The following is a 26,963-nucleotide window of genomic DNA, read 5'->3' on the forward strand; positions in this document are numbered from 1 at the left end:
CACAGAGAAACCCTGTCTCAAAAAACCAATATATATATATATATTAGAGTCCTATATAAGGCAGAACTTGAAGTTAGATATTTTAAGAATTCTGTAATCTAATATTACATACAATTTAAAAACACTATCCTTTGGAGGAATGATATTTTACAAAATATGTTTTGGAAATAATTGAGATTTCAGCATATTTTACACTTCACAAAAGTACTTATTGCATAATTACTTGAGAAAGTTTGCCTGTTCTAGTTCCAAATGTATTTGTAGTGCTTTTGTGTTCTGAATTATTCACGTAAGTGACATTATTTTTAAAGGGATCATTTCTCCCTTTGGAATAAAAGTCTGTTTCTAGAGATTGGTGCATCATGCATTATAAAAAGAACAGGAAAAATAATGGGTTTCTCTAAATAATTCTATTACATCATATTTTCCCTTTAAGTAAAAAAAAGAGCATAAACATAACATTTATATTTAGCTATGCTTGTAATAATATGTGTCTACAAACACACATTTTATTTCACTTGTGATAATAAAGTGCAAACATTCACATGAGTTTTTATGTACCGTAGTTTTTCATACTAGCATGAAAAATCGTGTTAATATTGGTTTAATTTTAATGAGGTAGAACAAAAGATTGTAATATACATCAAGCACATTTTAACTATTAAAATAAAAGTAAATTCCCATTGCTGCAAACATGGCAAAATTAAACATTTTTTTTTTAAATTTTATTGTGTGTATCTGTGAATGTAGGTTTATGTGAGTGTATGGATGAGTTTGCTTATACAATTCCACAACAGGAATTTAGGGGTCTTGCAAATGTCACTTCCTGCCTTGTTTCCTTGAGACAGGCTCTTTCAATGAACCTGGAGCTATCTGGCTTCCAGCAAGGCCAGGTAATCAGGCTGTCGTGTCTCATGCAGCATTGAGGATACAGGTGAGCTCAGTCATCCTCATCACTAATTGCAAGTGCTGGCAGGCGAAGGCCTCAGACCCACAAAGAAAGTGTTCTTACTCACCGAGTTGCCCCCCCCCAGCCCTTCATGTTCATTGAAAATTGTATAGACCTATATAAAGTACTTTTCCTATGATAAACTAGGAACTTATTTTTGGATATATATATATATATATGCAGAAAACTTGAAATTTTTAAAATAAAAATAATTTTAAAAATTAAATAAAATAGATTCATTCTGGTAATATAAAATTTGACATGAATGACTGATGTGTTATTATATCCATGTGCATTTTTAAAATGACTGATATGTACCCAGAAAAGACTTTCAGGGACTAGGCTTTCTAGTTGATGTCTAGTGAGTTTCCAAATGAAAGGCTGAAAGATAAAGAAAAGGTAATATGGAATAAAGTAGGTATTGTACATGAATGTATATTTAGAAACCTAGAGGTCACAAAGGTATATAAACTTTGAAAAACTGGCAAAGAGGATTAACTTCCCTTCAAATAATTTCATATTTTGATTTACATTTTTTTCTTTATTTTGCTGTAAATTCAACATTCAATGTCATGTACACCTCTGTCTAATACTTTGCCCTTTTCTGGCCTCTTTTCATTAAAAAACGGTAGAGGAAGACACTCTTGGTGTTGATTCCCACAGGGAGCTTCCTGCTAGTCATGTTGTATCGCTAAATCAGTTGCTTAGGGATTGCTGTTTATCTCCTGAAGCCTACATACCAAAGATATTGCCAAAGCTCACAGAAACAAAAGGTGACCAGGAGGGGCCGTTTGAACATAAGGAACTGAAACAAGTGATGTTTTCTCCCAACCTTCAGAGGCTGATACTGAGGAAGGACTGCTTTCCACTACCTATCACTGCTCAGTTTTGCTCTTTCTCTTCACTATTATTTTATTTGAAGAAGAAAACAGAAACATAATAGGATAAATGAGAAAGAGAGAGAGGCTAGAGAGTGACAGAGAGAAAGACATCTAGAGCAATATCTAGAGAGAGGAGAGTTTGATGCTGGGAGGGCAGGAGCAGAACATGTTGGAAGAGAAGAATGCCTTACGAAGCACAATGTAAAGACGGTGAAGCAATTCAGTTATCTGAGTGTGATCCTTTGATCCAGACTGCTCTGGCTCTCTTCTGTCACACTCTTGTCTCATTTGTGCAGGTCGATATCTCTCTCTCTCTCTCTCTCTCTCTCTCTCTCTCTCTCTCTCTCTCTCTCTCTCTCTCTCTCTCTCTCCCTCTCTCTCCCCTCTCTGTTTAATCTTTTGTATAAAGAATCCACTAAATATACCTAAATGCCTATATGTCTACTAAGAAATTTTAATAAAGTTAGTGTCTTCATTAGATTAATACTTGAAAAATATTTACAAAAATGCCAGTGTATGTGTGTGTGTTTATTAAATATTTGAGCACTTGTACAGCACATACTGTTCATATTCATCTTATTCATCCCAGTTTTTTCCAGATTTAACTCTTCTCTTCTCTTCTCTTCTCTTTACTTATGTTTGGGTGCTCCCCCACTTTTTTTTCATTCCATCAAGTCCAGGTTTTGCTTCTCAAGGATTCTTGTATTTTTGGCCTTACCTGATTATTGCACTTGTCAACCTCTGAGGGGCTACGCTCTCAGAAAAATTTGAGCTTCCATCTTCAATTAGCTGAGACTGTCAATAGCTCTGGTGTGAAAGAAGGAATTTCATATCCAACCTTGCAATCCATGCTGGGATTTGATCTAGCTTGGGCTTCCACAAGTCTTGTGTATGTTGTCACAACTACTGTAAGTTCATATGTTCAGATTCCCTGCTGTGACCAGGACACAATGTCCTACACTGCCTCTGGCTCTGGCAGTTTTTCTGACACCTTTTCTGCACTGATCCCTCAGCTCTTTTCACAATTCTTTATTTTATGTATATGTGTACCTGGCACCACAGCACTTGTGTGAAAATCTAAGGACAGATTATCGTAGTCACTTTTATCCTTCCATGTACTTTTCTGGAGATTGATATAGGGGGTCAGGCTTGGAGAAAAATGCCTTTACCCACTCAGACATCTTGTTAGCAACTAGTGCTAAGTGTTCTGTGTTCTGTTATTATCTGCATCTTGGCCAATTGAAGGTCTCTATGTTAATCAGCATCTATCCCTAATAGAAGCATCTCTGATGATGGTTAAGAGATGTACCATCTGTGGATAGACATTTTTTTTTCTTGTGGAGTGGACCTTAAAACCCTCAGAAAGTGATTGGTTACTCTCAGGACGTTAATGCCTCATTGTACAAGTGGTCATGTCATGCCCTGCCAGTCGTTATTGTAGCTGGGAGAATTCACAACTAGCTAATATTAATGATTGCTTTTATCCTTTGGTAGCATGCATAGAACCTTCTAACACTATGAAACTTAGCCAGTAGGGATTAAGGGTCTAGGTGAATACCAACTTGGTTTCTCCATGTTCTGTAACTCAAGTATGTGGTACCTTCAGCAACAGGGTTTTGTCATCAAGTTCTAAGGTTAACCAAGAGCATTAGTAAGAACAGTTGACATTTGGGGTCTTTGGGAACTCATTGCCCAACAACCTCAAAAGAAGTATCGCATTCTTGAAACTGAGTTTTTATGTGTTAGCTTATGATATCTAGTAGGAACATTATTGCCCTATGATAGAAAAACTGCATTTTTAAATCTTTTTATATTTGTATAGATATATTTTAGACAATAATAGAATTTTATATGACTTTTTCAAATGTCTCTAGTGTTATTAATTCCTCCTAGTATTCATTCCTCTCTCCTCCCTCCCTTTTGCATCATAATACAAGCATTCCTCTTCAAGAATTCCCTTTTAAGCCACACAAGGGCTACATGCTAGTTGGGTATTTGCTTATTGAGTACAAATTAAAAGAACATTTAAACTATAGAAATCATTACAGAATTTTGGGAACTAAGATAGAACATTGAAAGATAGAAAATGTTGGGCTGGGAAAATTGTTCAGTAAGTCAAATACCAGCCACAGAAGCATGAGAACACCAACCATGCAAAGCCTGACATGCTACTGCACATTTCTGCAGTTCCAGGGTTATTACAAAAAAATATAGGTATAGACAGGAGAAATCTTGCAAGCTCATAGACCAGCAACCTGCTACGCACAGTTGTAAATAATAAAGAGATTCTGTCTCACACAAAGTAAAAGGCAATGGCAGATACTTGGGGTTGTTTTCTAACCTCCATTTCCGTTCTTGTACTTAACCCAAAAGAATATACTCACATACCAAATACTCACAGACGTTATAAACAAGCATACACATGCACATTATTTACACACACACACACACACACACACACACACACACACACACACAAATGTGGTGTGGATAGAAAGGGCCTAACAGATACTCAAAAACATAAGATGATTTTTATAAAAGACATGTTGTCTTCCACAGCTTTTGAATAGTACATGATCTAACAATACCAAACATTAGCTCATTTGCCATGGAAATCTTCACAGTTGCCCCACAGATGGTCCTATGATCTGAAGAGGACAGTGGACAAGGAAGATTCTGATAGTCAGTAGTGACAGGGTCTTAGGCTATGCTCAGTCCTTTGTATGCAGTTTTCCTGCTAGAGTGCTTTGAAACTCAGCTTTGCTGTGTGAGGGGGCCTTTTAAAAGCAAGTAAATGGCTGGAGTTAAACAATGGGTCATGAAACAAAACAACAGACATGAATGTTGGAAAGGGATCTGTAGTGGGGAGGGACATTTGAGAGGACTGATAGGGAGAGAAGAGAAGCTGTTGGTGAAAGTAATCAAATGCATTGTATACATGGATGAAAATGTCAAAGAAAAGATATACATGATTTAGAAAAGTAAAAAATCAATTTCAGCAAAGTGACTCTTCTCAATTGCCAGAGGTCTATAATTCAAGCAAAGACAAGAAGAGGCAGATCTTTTCACTTTTCAGCCCAGACCTAGCAAATAAGAAATCAGATGCATGACATTTTAAGGGTAGGGTCATTTGTAGTCCACATAAGCTAAAAACCTTTCTAGATACCAATAAAAAAAAAGAAAGAAAGAAAGCTAATAGATTGGTGTTTCCTATCTCAAACAGTTCAGTTTTTTTTTTTTGTTGTTGTTGTTTTGTTTTTCTGGAAAGCAGTTAAATAAGCAAAAAGTATGATGTAGAGAGACATTAGACTGTACAGAGAATGTACAAACCATTTATACTCTTAATGGTGTGGTCCACAGAGGACAATGTATAGGAAAGAAATCTCGGAATGGGATTATATAAAGGTTAGGAAAGTTGATATGCAGATAGAATGTGATATCAAGAAGACATTCCATAATGAAAGGACCTTAAATGTGTTTCTTTACTATTTAGGGGGTGGGCATGAACATGTAATTCAAATATGAAAAGATATAGTAAAGGATAGGACAATTTGCATATACATAGCAGCATATACATTTTAATATTTTGGGGACACAAAGTCATCCCAAGCCACTGGAAGACATGGTGTCCTGTCAGATTGTCATTTTCTCTTATGAGCCAAGAAAGAAAGGGTAAGGTTAGAAGAGAAACAGTTTTTCGTTTTGAATTTCAATGTTCACCACCATGGACAATATCAAATTCAAACAAACACACAGTTCTTTTGACTTCGTTTCCCCGTGTGACTAAATGTTTTCTCACTTTTATTCCTATCTAGCCTGTGCACAGCTGATGTTTCCTTTCTGATGTTTCAATTCATTTAACATTGCTTTCATGCTTAAATCTCAGTATTTCTCACACCTGGAAAAGGAATGCTACTTCTTTTGTATTTTAGATTAGTACACTTTTGATTTTGAACATTTATCAGCTTGCATGCCTAAGGTTGCATTTAACCTTTTTTTCTCCTTCCTTGCATTTTTATGACTTGAATAAGTATTGCCCTTCAAAAATCTTCTTTAATAAATATGTACTAAACGGATCAGGGGTTGTCAAACCAAGAACAGCCCCTTTCTTTAACTCTATAATATGACCATCTTCTAATATTTCCAGTGCAAAAGAAATAAACTACCCTGAATTTTAAATGTGTTAACTCAAATTTATAGGCATCTCAGTGTAAAAATAAAGTTATGGGGAGGCCTATATTGTTAGGGAAAGGACATGTTTTGTAGCACCATAAGAAACCCCAAAGAAACGCTAAGTCAGCATGTAACACAGATTCAGCGGCAAAAATAAAATAGATCTGTAGATCATCCATCACTTCTGTGTTGTGACCTCTGCAGAATCGACTAGCAAATTCTGTGTTATTGAATCACAACGACAGAGCCAGATACAAATGTCGTGACTTTACTGTGTTCTCTGGGTCTTGCCATATCACCATCCCCATTTTATTTTCCCTTCCCAGGGACACTTTGGAAGATTTAGAGGCTTTCAGCCTAATCTGACTGGCTCCACACAAACAGCTGGAGCTTTGCCAAGAGCCCAGCCTGATGATGTCAACAAGGCTGCCTCATCCACAGGGGAGCTCCAGCCGGGCATGTGGAGTTCTGGGAACCGCCATGAATTAGCTTTATATGCTCCAAGAGGCAATTTCTTACAAAAACAGACTTCAGAAGCTGCCAGAGGAAATTGTTTCCCATTGGAAATAAGCATCGCTGGCACTCGTCTTCTGTAACTGTGTCAGTTAGTTAGATCTTAGGACATAACATAGCTAGCCCTTACGTTCCAAGTCTCCATAGAGCCAAACCGCGTTAGCCCCGCACTTGCCAGGGCTCCTCTCTAATGCTTCAGGATTAAATATCACAATTTAAGTGATCATTTTTAAGTTTAAAAGTTAGTAACTAACATGTAGTTTTGACCTCAACTTACAGAAGGTTACGGCCATAATTTAAAAGGGTATTCTATTAAATATAGCACCCGAGTTAAGGAGAGAGGCATAAGGCTCTCTGCAGCTCATTAGCCTTTTTGCTAAAGTGTTAAATGGAACAGTAGGAAGCCTCACTTACAGATGTATTTAAATTTCAGTGGCATTTAAAAAAGGGTGATACATTTTGACTCGCCCTTTGCTGTATTTCCTTTCCCAAAGTATCATAGCTCAAGAATAGCCGGTTAACTCTTAGATTCTCCAATGTGCAATGAATTGACCTTATGAAAACACTTGAGCCCCACAGTATATATAATGTTTTCCCATTTGCAGTAAAGGATTTGAGAGGTTGTCAGTGTTCTTGCAGACTTCATCAAAAAATTATGTATCTTTGCAAATTGTCAAACTTAGGTAGATTTTTATATCATTTTTGCCTTGATAGAATTACTATTAATCATATGAAAATTCTACACAACAAGTTATCAAATAAATGTTGGAGAAACATCAAAGTATACAGACTACAGAGAGAGAACCTAAATCAAATTCCTCCACTGGGAGCTCAGGCAACCCCTACCAAAGGGGAGGCAGAAGGATGTGAGAGCCAGAGTGCACGGATGACTATAGGAAAATAAGGCCCTCTGATCATCTAACCAAGGCTCCTATGAGTTCACAGACACTGAAACAGCAGACAGAGGGCCTATATGGGTCTGCACCAAGAGTTCTGCATATATATTATAGACATCAGTTTAGTAGTTTTTTGAGATTCCTGAATGTGAGAACAAGTCAGTCTCTGATTCTTGTGCCTGCTCTTGGGACTTTGTCCAGTTGGGCTGCCATGTCCAACTTTAAATGATAGTTTTGCTTTATCTTATTATATTTTACTTTGTCGTGTTTTTTACGTGTTTTGTCGTGTTATCTCTTAGATGCCTGTTCTTTTTTAGGAGAGACAGAAAAGGAGTGGATCCAGAGAGGAGGGGAGGTAGAGAGGAACTGGGAGGAGTAGAGGGAAGGGAAATTATAATCAAGATATATTATATGAGAAAAGAATATATTTTCAATAAAAGGAAAACTCTGAAGAAATACATCATAATATTTTTTCAAAGAATAGATTTATAAGATTTGAACTTCTCATTGTATGAAATTTTCTGTTTGTTTGTTTGTTTTTCTATCCAAGAGAAAAACATATTTTGTCATCAGGTTGATTAAGTGCAATATACACTCACAATTCAAATATCAAGGTATATTTCCTGGAGAGATGGTCCAGTGAATGGGGCAATTACCTTCAAGTATAAGATCTGGAATATAGATCCCCAGAGCCCATAAGAAGCCAGATGTGGTAGTGCACATCTGTAATCTTAGCATGCCTCCATGCAAGATGGGAAGCAGCAGGGGGATTCTTGGAATCTCGCAGGCGAGCTATCCCATCATACACAGTGGTGACCCAAACCTTTCGTCTCAAGCAAAGTGGAAGGAAGTCTGAAGATGGACACTGAAGGTGGTCCTCTGACCTGTGCATAGGAATTTGCATTCATATACACAAACAAACAATTATACCATACTCACCTCCATCATTATAAACAGACATAGGCATACATGAAAATATTTATGATTTCTGCATATGTTTCTGAAAGATATCAGCCACTGTAATTTAACAACATTAAAATCAATGTTTAGGGAAAATGTAAGGTTACACAATTATAATATTTAAATTTCTTCAACATGGTTTAGATATTTCATTGGCCTCATAAGTTTTTTCAATTATTAATTAATTTTGAGTACATGAGACTGAACTGTATGCACATGTTATGCCACAGTTTGTCATTAATGTAGTTCTAGTTTCTTGAAAATAATCATATAAAATTTATTTAGAATATTTACAGGATATTTTTACATCTTTAGTTGGAATTGTTCCTCAGCCATTTTTACTCTATGTGTACTGTTATTCTCTCAAAAAGGCATTTTAAAAATAATTGGACAGTTGCTGTCATCCTTTCATTGTGAACATTATAGTGCATCTCTGTGCTTTGGTCTGAAATCAGTACACACACAGATCTGTGTGCAAAGATGTGGAGTTTCTGAATTTTTCCTCACAATGCCATGTGTCCTAAGATATAAGGTGGCTTATAAGGACTCACACTGCTATTTTTCTTTTCTTTTCTCCGTGATGATTTTATTATACCACTCACCTGCCAAGGATCCATTTTCTCAGTCTTGTTGTCCCAGATGGTGAGGGTCATATTTTTAATACTGTAGAATCCATCCTTAAATTTCATAATTTCAATCCCAGTGACTCTCATTGTAAATCCAAGATTGAAAGGCAGTAACATGACAGTTGATGTGAACATATCTTTTTTTTTTTTTTTTTTTTTTTTTTTTTTTGGTTTTTCGAGACAGGGTTTCTCTGTGTAGCTTTGCGCCTTTCCTGGAACTCACTTGATAGCCCAGGCCGGCCTCGAACTCACAGAGATCCGCCGGCCTCTGCCTCCCGAGTGCTGGGATTAAAGGCGTGCGCCACCACCGCCCGGCAGGGTTTTTTTTACTTGTTTGTCTGCACATATCTCTGCAGGCCAGAAGAGGGCACCAGATCTCATTACAGATGGTTGTGAGGCACCATGTGGTTGCTGGGAATTGAACTCCCAACCTTTGGAAGAACGAGCAGTGCTCTTAACCTCTGAGCCATCTCTCCAGCCCTGAACATATCTTAATAAGCATACTTACAGCTTAGTCTCAGCTTCAATTTGGTGCCTAAGATGAAATTCCATTTATGAAAATCAGAGGTTAACTGGAGATTAGGCTCTGGAGCTGTTCAGATGTCCTCAGCTTTGTCAGAACACCACTGCCACAACCCCATTTTATTTCGAGTTTTGCGTCTGTTCTGTCTTTCTGTCTCAGAGATCATTTCCTCATGCCAGCTTACAGACAATAGCAGGCAGAAGGAACTAGGATGCTATTCACAGCTTGCTATTATTTTGGAGTTTATTTGTAAAAATTCATTATATCAAATACAAGAAAAACAATGTGTGCCCAGAGCAGCTTCATTTTGAAGAAACACTGATGTCCAGAATCCACAACTCGTGTTTTGTGCCATTGCAAGAATATTTTTTTAGCTTGAAAGAGAGAGAGGTCATAGCTGAATTTTTTTATGCAACATGCTGTATATAATCCAATAATAATAACATTACACATTTATTTCAACAGCCTCACATCTTAAAGATCTGTAAAAAGAAAAACAAACAAGAACCCTGTATCTCCTGAATTAATACTATTATACAGCGTGTTGTTCTGTTGGAAGTCCTGAGCTTGTACAATTCATGTTCTTCTTTAACTTTCTTGAGTCTGTTTGTAAGGAACCATGGTATAAAAGCATAGCTCTGTGTACTGACCTGTTATAAGCAGCCTTCTGTAGTGAATAGCTGCAGCTGTTCCTATTTCATTTGTTTTCTGTTAAAGATTTTTCATTGGAACGTGGGCATTAGAGACAAAATGTATATAAATTATAATTTCAAAAGTTGAAATTTAATAAAAACTAAATAGTCCCCTGTGTTGATATATTGTGTACCCTAATAAAATTTACCTGAGGATCAGAGAACAGAACAAGCCACTAGATTAAACATAGAGGCCAGACAGTGGTGGCACACACCTTTAATCCTAGTACTCTGGAGGCAGAGATCCAGTCGGATCTCTGTGAGTTCAAAGTCACCCTGGACTACATGAGATTGACTCAGTCAAGGAGAGAAAACAGAGCCAGGTTGTGGTGGCACACACCTTTAGTCCCAGTACTGGGAAGCACACACACCTTTAATCCTAGGAAGTGATGACTGAGCAGAGAAAAGTATATAAGCTCCGAGGAGACAGGAACTAGAGGCTTTTTGGCAGAAGCATCCTTTTCAGCTAGAAAGCTTTTTCAGGCTGAGGAGTTGGTGAAGTAAGAGATGGTGGATGTGGCTTATTCCTTTGTCTCTCTCATCTTTCAGCATTTACCCCAATATCTGGCACTGGGATTTTTTTTTTTAATTAAAAGACCATTTAGTAATTTGTGTTACAGTCCCTAGCTCAAATATATCAAAATACCTTTTATCCACAATCCTCTTCTCATGAGAGATTTCCTCTCCTAAATGTAAATAATGTGTCCAATTGTAACAAGTAACCAATTATTTAACTGACTGTTAAATACATCTGAGTTGATTTATATATTTCTTCTAAATGAGTAGTTTGTCATATCTAAAATGTATATATTTGAGATTTACAGAAGCAGCCCAACCATTTTACTAAATGGACATAGATAATTAGGGTACCAGGTCTAACTTAAGTACCTACTGGATCCTAACTCATTACTTAAGACCTCCATCTTTTGTCATAGTAAAAGTACAAATGCATTCAATCATATATATGATAATGACTTATGAATGTATATATGTTATTATTATGGTTTTGTTCCTGTGCCATATGCTTACACATTTATATATATTTAACACTTAGCTTCAAGATATCCTTAGGGTTTCTAATAACACACTTTGTATCGTCTTCTCACATTTTGATTATTCAAGAATGAAATTAGGTTAATGACTACTGAAAAACACACACACTTGCCTCAGAGGCTGTAGCTCTAGCCTGTTCATATCAAATTAGACTATAAGAAGCACGATGCTCTTAGATTCTCACTTGCTAAGTCAGGCTTCATCTCTTTGCATGGAGAAACTACTACCTGTGTTGTTACTTAAATCTTAGGTACATGCTGTTTCTCACTAAGAAGCAAGTTCCTGTTGCATCTTTTCCCCTTAAGTCGGAAGCACATGTTCTGGCTTTATTTACATTAAGGTGTTTTTGGAGTTTCTGCAATAGTTACAAAGTGGCCAGTGCAAATTGTTCTCTGTTCTGCTTTTCTCTCAAAATACTCAAAACTATAGATAATAAAAATTTAGAACAATTTTCCTCTATTTTATATGATTTTGTACGTTGCCTTTGGGTTGAATACAAATGAGTTATTTTGAACCCAAAATTTGGATTTTTCAATAAAGATTTGGTAAGTTAAAAATAGGCCAAACACTTGTGATTTTAAAATAAATTGCAGAATCTCAGAGTTATAAAACGAATCTACATTTCACTATTCCTCCATTGGTTATCTTCATTTTATTTAAATAACTATGTTAATTAAATATAATTTTTATACAGTAAAATTGAGTCTTTTCAGTTATACAAAAGAAACAGTCATATAACCACCACTAAAACTATAGAGAGCATCTATCATCCCTAATATTTTCCTTTTTTCTTTTATAGTTAAATTTTCTCCCTGTCTTAGTGAGCCTATAATGACTGATCATTTAGATGTTTCCAAGTGGGTCTTTTCTACATATAACAGATATAGTGCTATGACATGCAAACTTTTAGTTTTGGATTTTTCTCTTACTGTCAGTAATGTTAATAACAGTTTTTTACATGACTGCATATGAAACCTGAGATAAGCATCTGTATTGAATGTGGATATGACAGGCTCGCTTTTCATGATGTATATAAATATATAGCATACATGTATGTATGTATATTCTATAAACATATAGCTTTATTTTCAATTCTCAAATCATTATTCTTATTACTAATGGAGGTGCAACCTGAATATACAAACAACAATCACTGTAGATCTCCATGTTATGCTGAATATGATACTCAATTTTCTTTTTAAAATGCTTTTGTTATTCTTTATCTTCAACCTGACTCCCTACATTCTTCATCACTTTCTCTTAATATATCATATTAATTTTTCCTAAGACATGTCAGTGATTTATGGGCATTTAAATTACTTTAGCTTTGTTCTACTCTTCTAAAACACTGTGTACTAGCTGATAGGTTTTTAAGAAACTATGTTTTTCTTGGATGATTTATGATATGTAATATTGTTTATAGATGCTCATGGTTTTACCGTGAAAGTCAATTGAGTAAACACAATTAAGATATATATATATATATCTTATATATATACATACATACATACACACACACATACATGCACACACAGACACACACAAACACACACACACACACACACATACTGCCTGTGTGTTTTTGAAAATCTGAAGTAAATGTAAGGTAGGATTCTATTGTGAGAAACACTGTTATTTCTGGGCATTTCCTTTTGACTGCATTGTGATGTTGTGTCTTTGCATCAGAGAATTCATATATTATTTTGTTTTTAGGATAAAATTAGTTATTACATTGAATTTTTAATGTAAATCTTGTGCTTTGTTTTAATTCACTACCATGTTTGGTGAAGTTCCTAGTTTTTATAAGACACATTCTTGTTTATCATTGCATTATCTCTGCTAACTGCTAACTATTAATATTTTCGTGGTTTAGTCTAATATTTTATGCTTTTCTTTGCTATCTCTGTGATATATATATATGTTATGTATATTTAAATACATGTATACATGTATAATATATACGTATATGTATGCTTAATTATTTATGCAAGCATGTGTGTGTGTGTATTCATGAATGTAAGAAGGTGCACATGTAGCTGTGTATGCATGTGTCTGAAGCCAGAGATCAAAGTTAAATGTCTTTCTCAGTTCATCTCCAATTTATATTTTGAGACAAGGCCTCTTGGTGAACCTGGATCTCATCAATTCAGCTGGGTAGACTGGCAAGTGAATACTAGAAACTGTTAGACTCTGCTTCAACAGTGCTACAGTTATAGGTATCTGCTACCACACTTGCCATTTTTACTTGGGGGCTAGGGATAAAACTTTTGTCCTTATGCATGATTATCAAGCATGGTACTGACAGGATCAACTTTTTTTAACTTCTTCATGATTTAATTTTTGTCTACTAGGTTTTCCTCAGGTGTTTTCAAATGGCCATTTGAACTTAAATTTTCAGTTGATTTTTATTTATCTATAAAATAACTAAACAGAGAAGATTAGAACTATTTTATGTTTTCTATGGTTTTTGCAATTCATGATTATTTATTTATTTATTTATTTATTTATTTATTTATGTTATTTGCAATCTCTTGGAGTCTTTTTATTCTTCTCCCTTCATAATATGCTCTAACTATCCCACAAGGATTGAGCATGTACAAGACTGTCACTGTTACTGCCCTGAAATTTATATGTCTGTCATTCAGCAGTTCGTAGTTGAAACAATATCTCTGTTTCCACCTGAACACAGAATACATCTGAACTTTTTATTTCTTTTCTACTTTTCCCGGCCTTCATATTCTGAAGTTAAGTAATCTGACTCTCATGGATGGTGCAGTTAGCCATTTGAGTCAGATTTAAAGATAGTTGTCTTTTTCAACTCTGTGTCCTAACCATTAGCAAGTCCTGTGAACTCTATATTGGAACTATAGCTCAGACTTCAAGTTCACTCTTGCTTCAACACCAGCATTATCCAAATCTCACCTACCATCCTCTGAGGCTTAGAATGTTGGTAGATGATCTGACAGTATTTTTTTTTTTCGTATTTTTCTTCTACAGTGCCTCAAAAGATTCAGTCTCTGTGACCTCTCTGAACTCATTTTTTAAAATTTCCTTGTGCGTTAGTGCAGAGTTAAATCTGTAATAAGCGGCCATAAACTTAGGTGGCCAGAAGTTCTAATTAGCTTCCCAGAGCTGAGATCAAGGTCCTACAGGGCTTATTTCACACCTTTTTTGAATGAGTCTTGTTTATTTGCATTTTCTGGCTTCATGTATCCTTAGCAATGACATGTGCATTTCTAGCACTCCCACTTCTTGTAGATCCTCTGTGGAAAGAATCTGCCTCTGTCTCGATGTCACAAAGAGTCACATGATTACAAGTGTCCCATGGTGATAATGCAGGAGAACATGCTCTTCTCCATATCCTCAGCCTCACCTGAAAAGTTCATATAAAATAGCATTCCTGTGTCATAGGCATAAAGATTTGGATGTCTTTCGGCATTATTTTTCAATATAACAATTCTGAATTGCTCTGCTGAAACAAAACTAAGTATATTAAATAAATCTAACTTTTTCAGGATTTCTAAAATGTTGTTTATTTATTCTACAATATGTCTACTCTCAACATTTTTCATGCTTGTAATTAATCTCTTCAAAGAAATCTCAGATCTTGCATTTTAAAAAGCTTTCCATATTCCAATCCAGTCTTTAATTTTGAGTTGCTTTTTCCTAATATATGTAATATTATAAATATATTTTCATATCAATTTAATATATTATTTTAGATACATATGAAATATCTAGAGTTATTAAGCAAATTGGGAAAGTTTGCAGATAGATAATTATAGAACTGTGAACCTGTCTTAGATTTGTCTGACCACAAAGCTCATACCTCTTCTTATAATCTTTCCCCCAAACAAAAATGAAATTCTGTTTCCAGCAAGGTCTTTATTGCTATGCATCTACACAAGCCACAAGAACAAATACCAAAAGAGATGTCATCTCCTGTGTTCAAGGATCTTATAGAGTCAAGTGTATGTGGGATGCTGGCTTCCTCTGCCTCTTTGGCTGACATTATCCTTTATTGTAAATGATTCTGTAAAATACATTGAATCTGAGCTCAGAGTCCTAAGTCCTAGAAAAATATAACTTATAATGATTCTTAATATCTTTATACTACAATAAAATATTTATGGAATGTTAGATATCATTGTCTTTCAGGTAGGTTTTACTGAATGCAGTGTGAAACCTGTTTCCATTTGGTATAAAATCTGCATTATCCTTAAAATCCATTTCCTTCATTTTTATATTTCCTTAATTTATTAACAATCATGTTTTGCTAAGTGATTTCCTGAGATCAATATATAAAAGCTAAGAGTTTTTTTTTTTTTTTAAATGGGAATGATTTTCTTCTACAGTGGCATATAGTTTATGATTTCTTTTGGCACCAATTGTATCAAGCTGCTTGACGGTCAGCCAAATTCTTGAATCACTAAATTCACGTGGAGGAGTAGCTTGAATGTGTGAGAGGACTGGACTTTCTTCATGTTTATTTTGTTTTGAAACACATCTATTGTTGTACTACCTTTACCACTATGAACAAACTAAACAGATATCCCCCCCCAAAATACATTATGTTCTTTAAACATAATGTGTGTGTCATTTTATTTAGGTGCCACTTAATATCCATAAAACAGAATTTATAGCCAGTCCTAAATGTTCATCTAATGTTTATGAATATTAGACATTTACAAAGGAAGCAGAGGTATTTCGTTTGTTCCATCTGGTATTAGGTAGCAGCCCTAACAGAACAAGAAAATTCTGGAACCAATGTTTCTTTTACATTATTAAAATGAGGAAATACAATTATTTGAAATTAAAAGGTGAAGATAGACTTTCTTTAAAAGTGATTTCTAGGCTAGGTGGTGGTGGCACACGCCTTTAATCCCAGCACTCTGGAGGCAGAGGCAGGTGGATCTCTGTGAGTTCGAGGCCAGCCTGGTCTACAGAGGGAGATCCAGGACAGGCACCAAAGCTACACAGAGAAACCCTGTCTCGAAAAAACAAAAACAAACAAACAAAAAATGATTTCTAAGGACTACATTTGTTAAGTGTGTACAAATGTATTTAAAGTTTGTTGAAAAAATCTTAGCTAAAGCAAATGGTTTTGAATTGCATTTAGTCAAGCATATGATATACATCTATAATCTCAACACCCATGAGTTAAGGCAAAAGCTTGGTGAACTGGCAGCCAGCTTGGACTATAATAGACAAAAATATGTCTGTCAAAACAACAACAGCAAGCATATACTTCCATTATTAGTATTAATGAGCAAAGTTCAGTTAAACAGTGGAAATTTTTTATTATTTTTTTTCACTTTGCATATCAACCCCAGTTCCCCCTCTCTCCCCTTCTCTAGCTCTCCCCACCTTGACCTCCATCCCACCCCCTCCTCCACTCCTCAGAGGGGTTAAAGCCTCCTTTTGGTAGTCAACAAGGTCTGGCATACAAGTTGAGGGAGGGCCTAGCCCCTCCTGCTTGCATCAAGGCCTAGCAAAGCATCTCCAAGTTCCTGCCCTGAGTTCCTACCTTAACTTCCCTGGATGATGGACTGCAGGCTGCAAGTTGAAGTAAATCTTTCTGCTACTCAAGTCATGCTGTTTTGCTACAGCAATAGAACCCCTAAGAGACTCTGTAATAAGTTAATAAAGAAATTTTGATACCAAGCTCCAAAGTAGAGTGTAGTAAAATCAAGTTGATTAGGTCTCTTCATTATTTTAGTCTACAACATGCTATCCTAGGTAGAACAATAGATAAGTAATATGTATTTTACAAAATAGAATGTAATGAATGGTTAATGCATTTGATTAAGTCCAGAAAAAAAGAGTTGACCGGTATAAAATAAGCTAGACAATTATTGTGCTGAGAAAAATAAGCCTTTTCATGATCAAAACTAAAATATACAAATATACAAATATTTGTATAAAATATACAAATATTTTGGGTAATAGTGAGCTTTGTATGAATTGTTTAGAATGTTTGAGATTAATTAGCCAGTGATGACATGAGTCAGTCACTCTGAGGGTAGGACCAGGTTTTAGATACCCCTCAATAAAAATACAGTTTTTCTGAAAGATTAAAACCTTATCATTTATAATTAGAATTATATTAAATGTGCTAAGGGAGTCAATTATTCCTATTACTTCATTTATAATACTTACATATCATGAGCTAGTCTGAAAAATCTTATTTTACTGCTTTACTTTGAGATGTTATTTTTAAATTTCCAAGATTTGCTTTCAGTAGGTATATTTGTGTGCTTATATCCAATTAGTTGTTGTCTTTATAAATTGTATTTTATTCTGTTTGTAAATTTGAAACATATTTCTTTACTGAATATGTATATAAATGGAGTATACTCAATTTGCTGGTTTTAGTTGGCACATTAAAACACTGGTTTTGAAAAAAAAACTGTTTTTTCCTTCAGATTAATGGAAATCTAACACAAATACATTTCTACTGTTTCTAGTGGTATATATTAGTAACTTCAAGTGAAGGCTTTGATATTATATCATAGTTCTAATTTAGTGGAGAATAAGATACTAGTTTTCATTTCCTTTTTTTTTTTTTGGTGTTGCAATTTAAACTTTTTAAACTTTCTTTTTATTTGTTCTTTGTGTCTTTCACATCATGTATCTCAGTTTTATTCATGTCCCAGTCCCTTTGTATCTTTCCTTTGCCCTTTCAACCCGCACCACCAAAATAAAATAAAATTTAAGAAGAAAAAGAAAAAAGAAATCAAAGAAAAAATCTCATTATGGAAACTGTAATGTGACCCAGTGAGTCACACAGTAAACCCTTGTGTCCATATACCTTTATTTGGAAGTGTTCATTGCAAAGAGACATTGGTTTGGTTCAAGGCCTCTGGTTTCTGCTGCACTAACAATGCCGGGCCCTCACTGGGACTTTTAGATATCTTGTTGGTGCCCTGTGTCGTGGAGATCCTGCAGCTTTAGGTCTGCAGAACCTGCCCTTTCACATTCTCGTGCTCCTGCAGATCATAAATGGAGTGGATGCAGCAAAACTTTAGTGTCTTTGAAATTTTATTTTTCCTAAATCCATAGACACTAAGTATCCAAAATTTTGTAAGCTACCTGAAGTACCTATTATAATTTCATAGGGCAGTTTTCTACTGTAGTATGCTAATCATTGCTTAAGTATACTTATGAGGTTGTTCATATTTAATATAGGAATTCCATTCATTTTAGTTTAATAGATAGCTTTTAAACTTAATAATGAAGATTACTCTAACTTAATGATTTTAAGTGGCTAGGATATTTTGAACTGAGTTGAAAACACTTATTTATTTTTATGAATTCTGAAACACATGAAAAATAAAAATATTGTGTGATATATTTTAAATCTATCAATATTTTTAATGTATTAAACATGTTAATTTAATTTTACCTAAACTTAATCAGAACTGGTAAATGCAGAGACATGATTTCCATTGATCATTTTGCCCAGGAAAAAATAGAAGTATCCTTGACAACTGGAATCTTGGAAAGAAAGAACATATCCTATCTCTATGTACATAGAAAATATTAACAATTACTTATATGCACACTGTGATTTTGCCTGGGAAACCACTTAGATAGTTCAATGAACCATTGAGATGAAGCATGCTGAATTGTGCTTGCATGCTGAAAATTGCCATACAGATTGAGGCGCAAATTCAGTAATGAAAGAAACAAAATATTAACATCTCATTGATACTTTTTCAGAGAATAGTCTGTTGGCATAAAATCACATGAAGAAATTGTAAGAAATTTGTGAAAATAAAAGAGTAGTAGATAAGATATCTCTAGGCAAAATTCCTAATTTCATAGCTAAAACTTTATGCACAGTGTTTATTTTATTCATAATGGTATTCAAGCACATGGGGAAATGAATGAGGCACAAGAGTCCTCTCAAGAATCAGATCACTTCCACATAGGACCAACTCCAAAGTTTCCCTCTTTAAGCTTGTGAAACTGAGCATCCATGCTGTAGAACTGGTATAAAATTAGACGGAGTCACTGAAAAAAAGGTTTTTCTGCATCATTTACCATTCCAGACTTATTTCTTCCAGAGTATAAATGGTCTGACCTACTCTCTTAAGGATGCCATTTAAAACGCTGTCATTTTCCAATGAGAACTGACTAAGAGGCTGGTAGAAGATACGTTGTACCATTGCTAGTGAAGTATGACTCTTAGGAGCCTAGCTTCTGAGAAAATCTCAGAGGGATATAAAATGGTCCGTTTAGCTTATGTTTATATAAACCCTATTACTCTGTAAGGTTCAAAAGGAATAGCTCCTCTTTTTCTGTGATTCAATTTTCCTCTCGTTGCCTATTACTTTCTGATCCCCTGAAGTATCTTCATTTTCCCCCCCGTAATCCAGTGGTCTAAGAAAGATTTCAGTAGGAAAACATGATTGCACTTATTTATCTACTGTAAAGTACAGCTTTTGGCTGTACATTAAAATGGAGATGAACATGTCTACCTGTGGCTGAGAACCGTGTAACAGAGATGTCCAGCTCACTAGAGATGCAAAAGTCTTGCAGAGTATAAAATATGAACACTTCTCCTTGTAACTTAACACTGTATAGCAGAGAATTCAAGGTCACTAGAGATGTAAGAAGTTTGCAAAGTATAAATAACTAAAACCATACTTCAATTGTAATTCAGACTATAATCAGAATTTACTTGGATCAACATAATAACATTATCAGATGGGAAATCCTTCTAATACCCAATGAGTAGGACAAAAATAACAAAAATAAATCTGCAGAGAGTGGAGCAGATAATTAACTGGCCTTTTGTTTTTCTATTGTAATTGTATCTAAAAGTATTAGAGGACTCAGGATGGCTTGTCTTTTTTGGTGAATGTGTGTGTGTATGACAGAATATATTATCCTTGAAAGACCAGAGGAATATTTTAACCTAAATATTTACAACACAGCTTGCTGGAATAAATCAAATATTAAAAAAAAAAAATTCCCTGGGCGGTGGTTGCTCACATCTTCAGTCCCAGAACTTGGGAGGCATAGGCAGGTTCATCACTGTGAGTTCAAGACTGGCCTGGTCTACAAGACAAGTTTCAAGACAGGCAGGACTACACAGAGAAATCTTGTTTCAAGAAAAGAATTTTTTTTTCATCATTTACAAATTTCTTAGTTATGTGGAAATGACTTACCTTGACTTCCTTTAGAATAAAAAATTAGGTGACCTCTCTATTTCAGTACTAAGAGCCTCTTTGCTGATGGACCTTGTGTTTGCCTTTCCTGATGAGTTAGAATGAGAGAAAATCAACATGTTATAAAGGAAATGGTAGCTGCTCACCTCAACTAACTCATTTGTAGGACTACTGAGAAGTCTAAGAAGAATTATTTTAGGAAGTTAAAAACCTTGCAGTAAAAGACATTTCCATCTTCCTTATAATAAGAGTTATATATCATGCTTAACGTACCTGAATTGTAGAGGGTGCTAAGTAGTAAAATCTACCACCTTTTTGAAGATCTTTTCAAGATTATCTATCCATTTTGTAAGGCATAATCTAGCAAAATGTACATGGAAAGTTGTTTTTGCCTTTTTCCCATATCCATTACTTTGTGTGGAAGCAACTGAGAAGCTCTTTGAGGCCATGAAATAAACTAAACACAGTTTTACACTCATCTGCCCTGTGATTTGAATACCCATGAGAATTTCACAAACCTTTGGTTCACACAGGTTTCACTTTCATTTATTTAAAGTATGTGCAGCATGTATCTTAGAGGTTTTATTAATAAAATCAAACCTGAGGCCAGTTATTGGGGTGAATGCAGAACAAGCCACAGCTACCTCACCTCACTGGATCCTCAGCTGGTCTTGTTTCCTCAGACTGGAGGCCTCTGAGTACTCACTCAGAATGGGTCTCAGCTGAACTGCTGCTAGAATCCTGAAAGCTTAACCAGCCAAATGCTTAACCAGGCCAAATGCTTCTAGTTTCTGGTCCTCATGCCTTGTATACCTTTCTGCTTTCTACCATCACTCCCTGGGATTAAAGGCTTGCTTTCTGGGATTAAAGTGTGAGTCACCAAGCTTGGCTGTATCCTTGAACAGATGGATTTCTGCCTCTGGAATGCTAGGATTAAAGGCGTGTGCTACCACTGCCTATCCTAAGTATCTCCTGGCTTTTCTGTTCTCTGACCCCAGATAAGTTTATTAGGGTACACAATATTTTGGGGAACACAATACCACCACATTTCCTCTCTTTTTGTCTAAAATTTAAAAAAGCTTATACTAATACAAGAAAAATTATATCCAATAAGTATATACAATATACAGTCAAGATTACATTAACAATGTCTAGTCCATTAACATTTGACATATTCAGATAAAAAACTCCATTATATATATTAACAATGTCCAGTCCAGTAACATTTGGTAAATGCAGACTAAAAATTTTTCATTACTTATCTTATTTAAAACAAGTAGTTCCTTTTTAAAAGTATTTTTTCTTTTCATAATAGATTCAGTAATCTACCTTTTGTCATTTTTATATCTTCCCCTTTTTCTTTTTAGAGTAGATTCAATCATCTACCCATTTATCCTATTATTTCTTCATCTTTTTTCTCAGAGTAGATTCGATGATCTATCTCAAGGATGGAACAACCACTTGGGCTCTCTGCGTTCCTTATGCTCAGTTTGAGCAACTGAGCTGAATCATGTGTTGCCCTCAGCTACCCTACCGAGATTTTTTTTTTTTTTTGTAGGTTATTTTTATGTAACTGTACATATTGGGACCATTTCATTCCAGAGTGTTTCCTTCAGAAACAAACCATCAGTGCTCTGACAGAGACCAAGAAATCCTCACACTTACGTTTTCAGCTTTGGTGGCATTTACAGCAAGTAAGTGAGGAATAGTGAGATGATAAGTATTCTGTTTCAGACGGTCTCGCTTTTTAAAGACATTTTCCACTGATACTGTACCTCAATGAAAAAGTTTTGATCTGGCCTTTTTTTTTTTTTTTTTTTTTTTGGTTTTTTGAGACAGGGTTTCTCTGTGTAGCTTTGCACCTTTCCTGGATCTTGATCTTTAGACCAGGCTGGCCTCGAACTCACAAACATCTGCCTGCCTCTGCCCCCTGAGTGCTGGGATTAAAGGCGTGCGCCACTAACGACCAGCAATCTGGCCATTTTTAATGGCTCTTCATTGCAAAGCTTTATTTTATAAAATGTCTATTAAATCAGGTAAATACGTATCTTTAAATCCAGCACCCAGGAGGCAGAGACTAGCAGTATTTTATCATTTCAAGGCCAGCATTGTTGGTATAGCAATTTTCTGCCCAGCCAAATGAAACACTATTTTAAAAAAACAAACAAACAAGTAAGTCAATAAAAATTGAATTGAAATAAGCAATCTTTGTATTAGAAACATGATTAAAATATTTACATTAAAACGTTAGCAGCATGAGCTGGCACAGTGGTGCAACCCTAATCCCAGTATTTGGACAACTGTGACAGAAAAATTCAAGTTCAGGCCAGTAGGGGCCTAATGTGTATATTGAAATTTCCTATTAAAAACAAGTCAAATAAATAAATAAATAATAAAGTCAAACAAAACTATACCTTCCCTAAGAAACAAAAAGCTAAACGTAAAATGTAGTATTATAAATAAATAAGGAAATACAAAGTTACATGTAGTTTTGACAGATTTTCACTTCTATACATGTTTTGTCGTTTGACCAAGAAAGGGAAACACAAACAGTACAGAAAGATATAATGATACTCTATGTTGTAAAGTCTCCGGTTCACCAGAGCAGCATGCTGAAGTGAAGGAAAATTTCAAGAGTGTATTCCTTAATACGTATGCTAATAAATGAAGACTCTGTCCTGCAGAGTAGGGAAAGTTCTATGTATTTATTTATTAAGCATCAAGTATTTATTTGAATATGCTTACATCATTTCCAAATAAAATTGTTGTCTGGACAACTTAAACATTATCTTTGCAATCAGTTATTTACCAATGCAAAATAAAATCAATTTACAGAATTAATGAAGTGATTATAAAATTTCCAATGTATATTTACTAAAATAGAATAAAATATTTTAATTATTACATTAAAAATTCTATTAATTAAAGACAATTTTAAAATTAGATCTAAATGATTGAATTCACTTTTAGTGTGTTAATTGAGGTCTCAAATTTTATGTACTGCTATAAAACACCAAAGGGAACAAGAGAGAGACAAGGAAGGAGGGAGAGAGGGGAGGGGGGGAGAATATTCCATTCCCATTCTCTGGATTATTCTTCTTTTTCAAATTGCTAATTTCCACCCACAATTTAGAAGGAAGGAGGAGGTGCAATTTACATTCATTCCCAAATCTAAAATATTCTGATTCTTTTAACAAGCAATGGAAATAGTATTTATTATCTAGCAACAGAAATTATACTTAACAAACAATGAAAATGAATATTTTTCAGAAATTCATTTGTGAAAGTACTTTAACAGTTCTGAGACACATGCAAAAGAATATTTTCTTCCAGTCTTTCTGAGCTTTTCATAAACTTTCTAATGTGGCGTGTTTTTGTAGTGGTAACTAAATGCTGGGAGCTGGCTTGAAACTTGAAATCTTATGATGTTTTAAAAGACTCTTCTGGTTAAAAAAAATGCTAATTTTAACTTTTTCTTTGAAAATGGCAGATGTTGAAATGGAAAGAACATTAATGCTATAAGAAGTGAGTGTTTGTTAGAAGTTATTATACTCTTACTTAATCCAAATCCTATTGAAGTTGAGTGGATTTAGTTTTATTTGGTTTTTAAGGATATCCTCATTATCTTAGTGTCAGAATGCTGTGTTCTGGAGAGGGTGCATATTAAGTCCCTGATAGATATACTCCCTTCTGAAAAATTATTATCTTCTTAAGAATACAAAATGCAATAAATACCCATGGACACTCCTTGACATTGCTCACAGAAAAGTTAGCTACTCTCAAAGAAAGCTCATCTACTTGCAAAACACTCCTTTCCAAATATTAAATCTTTTACAAATTTTCCTTCTTAAAAAGGTTTTGTGTTGATTAACAGAAATTGATGTATGTCCACATTGTCTGTTATAACATGTGTTGGTAGGTAAGTACATATCAATGGCATTTGTACCTTTTTTGCTAAGTTTATTTTTGATTATTTCATATGTGTGTACTGTATTTTCTTCCCTTCCTCCTTCTAGAATTATTACTGTGTCCCTCTTACTCATTCTCAAATTCATTGCTTCTTATTCTTTAATTATTGCACATAGCATATTATCATATATAATAAATATACTACACACTACCCACATAGGCATACAATCAATCAATCAATCAGTCAATCAATCAACCAAGCTGACATCACTGAGTGTTGCTCATATATGTTAAGAGCTGACCTGGAGGGATTCACTAACCTTTCCCATGGCTCCGCTTTGGAGAAGACAATTTCACTACCTTCAAGAAGCCATCAATTGCTCATAGTTCTTTTTTTAGGGCTGTAATCCTATGAGAATTCTCTCATCCACATTGGCATGTCAATCTTTGATGTCATTTTATCTGTGTGTTTCTTTGGATACCTCAGTATGACTGCCTTGCTAAATAGCACTGAGCTGTTGGGAGCTTCCTTGTCCCTTGCTCTGCTCTCTGCTGATATTTTGAAGCATTGTGTTCTTGTAGAAGCATTTATTGTTTTACAACTTGGCTGAAGAATTTTTTTTTTAACAAAGCTGGGGCTTTATTAAGGATACATCTTTGTAGGCTTTAAGTACAAGGGTTTTAGAAAAAAAAGTTATTGGAAAGAAAATTAAACATACCCAAGAGTGTGGGTATAGACATCTTACGTGAGTCAACTTGATTTGATTTACATCATTTCCTGGAATGTAGGCTATTTTTGCAACAAAATTTTATAATATTGTATGTGATGAAGTACTTATCCTTGTCATCTTTCTAAGAACAATTTATGGGTAATTTGTCATGTGGGAGATCCTAGGTAACAACAAACATCTATTCTTTTCAAATAATGGAAACAAAGGGAAGCTTTTCACACACAGAATCGACACATTCATCATTCTAAAGTATCAATTTTCAGAGTTCAATTATGTATGACAATTAAATGTTAACCTTTACACAGATCCTTTCCACTACAAATGATGTGGTCTTAACCTGTTTTAGTATTTGGTTAAATGACAAGATAAGTCTTTATTTATACCTGATAAGGCTTTAATTCATACCTGTTTTGCACATGGCTATATCTGATGCTAGCTTGCCTTTCAGTGGGCAAGGCTTTTGGGATTCTATGCATCAGAATGCCTTTATCTGACCATTTCTACCAGTTCCCTCACATGCATCAGGCCATGACTGTGAGTTCTCACTCAAGGAAAAGTAGAAGCAGCAGGTGTTTTTGAAGACCCATCTCCACTACCATCACTGTCTACATTCATCATTGCCTGTCAGTAAAGCCAAATGCAATGATGGATGAGAAATCTCCATTTAAGGGTATGAAGAATTATATTGACTGCTATAGAGGGAACAGTTTGGCTTTCCAAAGAGAAAATGTTATTTATCTCTGAAGATTGTCATTGAGATTTTAAATAAGAGACAGTGGTGCTACCACATGGCTTTTACAGAATGAAATAGGATTTAATAAAAAGAAAACGAATCAACTGATAAACCTTTCCATTATTTTTTCTGAAATACTATTCTTGACTCTATAACTAAACAGACTGTGATCATTTAACTCACAAACTCAGTCTTTTTATGTGTTTTAACCTGGTTGTCTTTCATACTTCTGTGTTGTGATCTGGACCATTTTTTTAATGACACTAACTTGCTCATTTTCTTTACTGTACTATTTTAAATACCCGCCAGGCTCCATAAGTGCCTTAGGGTATGCAATCCGAATAGAAAATTAGTTGCTCCTGGACAAGTCAGACATATTTTATATGCAAATTATTTCTTACTGAGTATCTTCAGAGGATTTTAATCCAGTGTTTGACAGAGTGACTTATCAGTGTCTATAACATCTCATAAATACAAGATTTTTTTCTGACCTAATAGGATTTGGTAGGAGTGAGGGGGACTTACATTTTTTTGTTTGGTTCTGTTTCTCCTTAAGTTTATAATTATTATATGCTTATAATTATTTTCATTTATAAGGTTATGAATTTGTTTGATTTGTACCACTCTTCTGTTACCCAGGTAGCTCTCAGTATTACTATGTAGTCACTCACTTGTTCTTTTGAGTAATCTTCTCAAGCACTAGAATTTTAAATGTAATGCCCCCCCATTCATGATTTACATGGTGCAATGCTAGGGATGAAACCCCATGCCTCATTTCTTAGAATATTTGCCCTCACCTCTCATTTCATATTTTGTCATCTTGGATATATTTTGACATATTCTCTTTTATCATTAAAAATATTTAAGTGCTTGGTAGATAACTCAGTAGTTAAAAGTACTTCTTGATGTTGCAGAGGTCTCATGTTTGGTTCCTAGCACCCACATGGTGATTCATAACTGTTCCTTTAGTTCCAGTAGTTCCAACATGTTTATCTGTCCCCCCATACAAGCATGTATAGAGAAAAAACATTTGCATAGAAAATAAAAAGCATAAATTATTTTTTGAAACTTAACTCTAATGCTTATATTAATAGTTTTCTTCTAAAAAAAAGGTTTTTCCATAAGCATATTTATTAAAGTTTATTATG

At 34.8% G+C, this 26,963-nt stretch overlaps 1 protein-coding gene across 4 annotated transcripts in view; it reads left to right on the top strand.

The window, feature by feature from the left end:
* Nucleotides 1–26,963, top strand: part of Pcdh9 (protocadherin 9) — a 913,030-nt gene that overhangs the window by 392,199 nt on the left and 493,868 nt on the right. The gene's annotated exons all lie outside the window — the stretch shown is intronic.

The sequence above is a fragment of the Peromyscus californicus genome, unplaced genomic scaffold (genome assembly GCF_007827085.1).
Source record: "Peromyscus californicus insignis strain IS unplaced genomic scaffold, ASM782708v3 Scaffold_12__1_contigs__length_115047231, whole genome shotgun sequence".
In the NCBI taxonomy this organism is placed as follows: domain Eukaryota; kingdom Metazoa; phylum Chordata; class Mammalia; order Rodentia; family Cricetidae; genus Peromyscus; species Peromyscus californicus.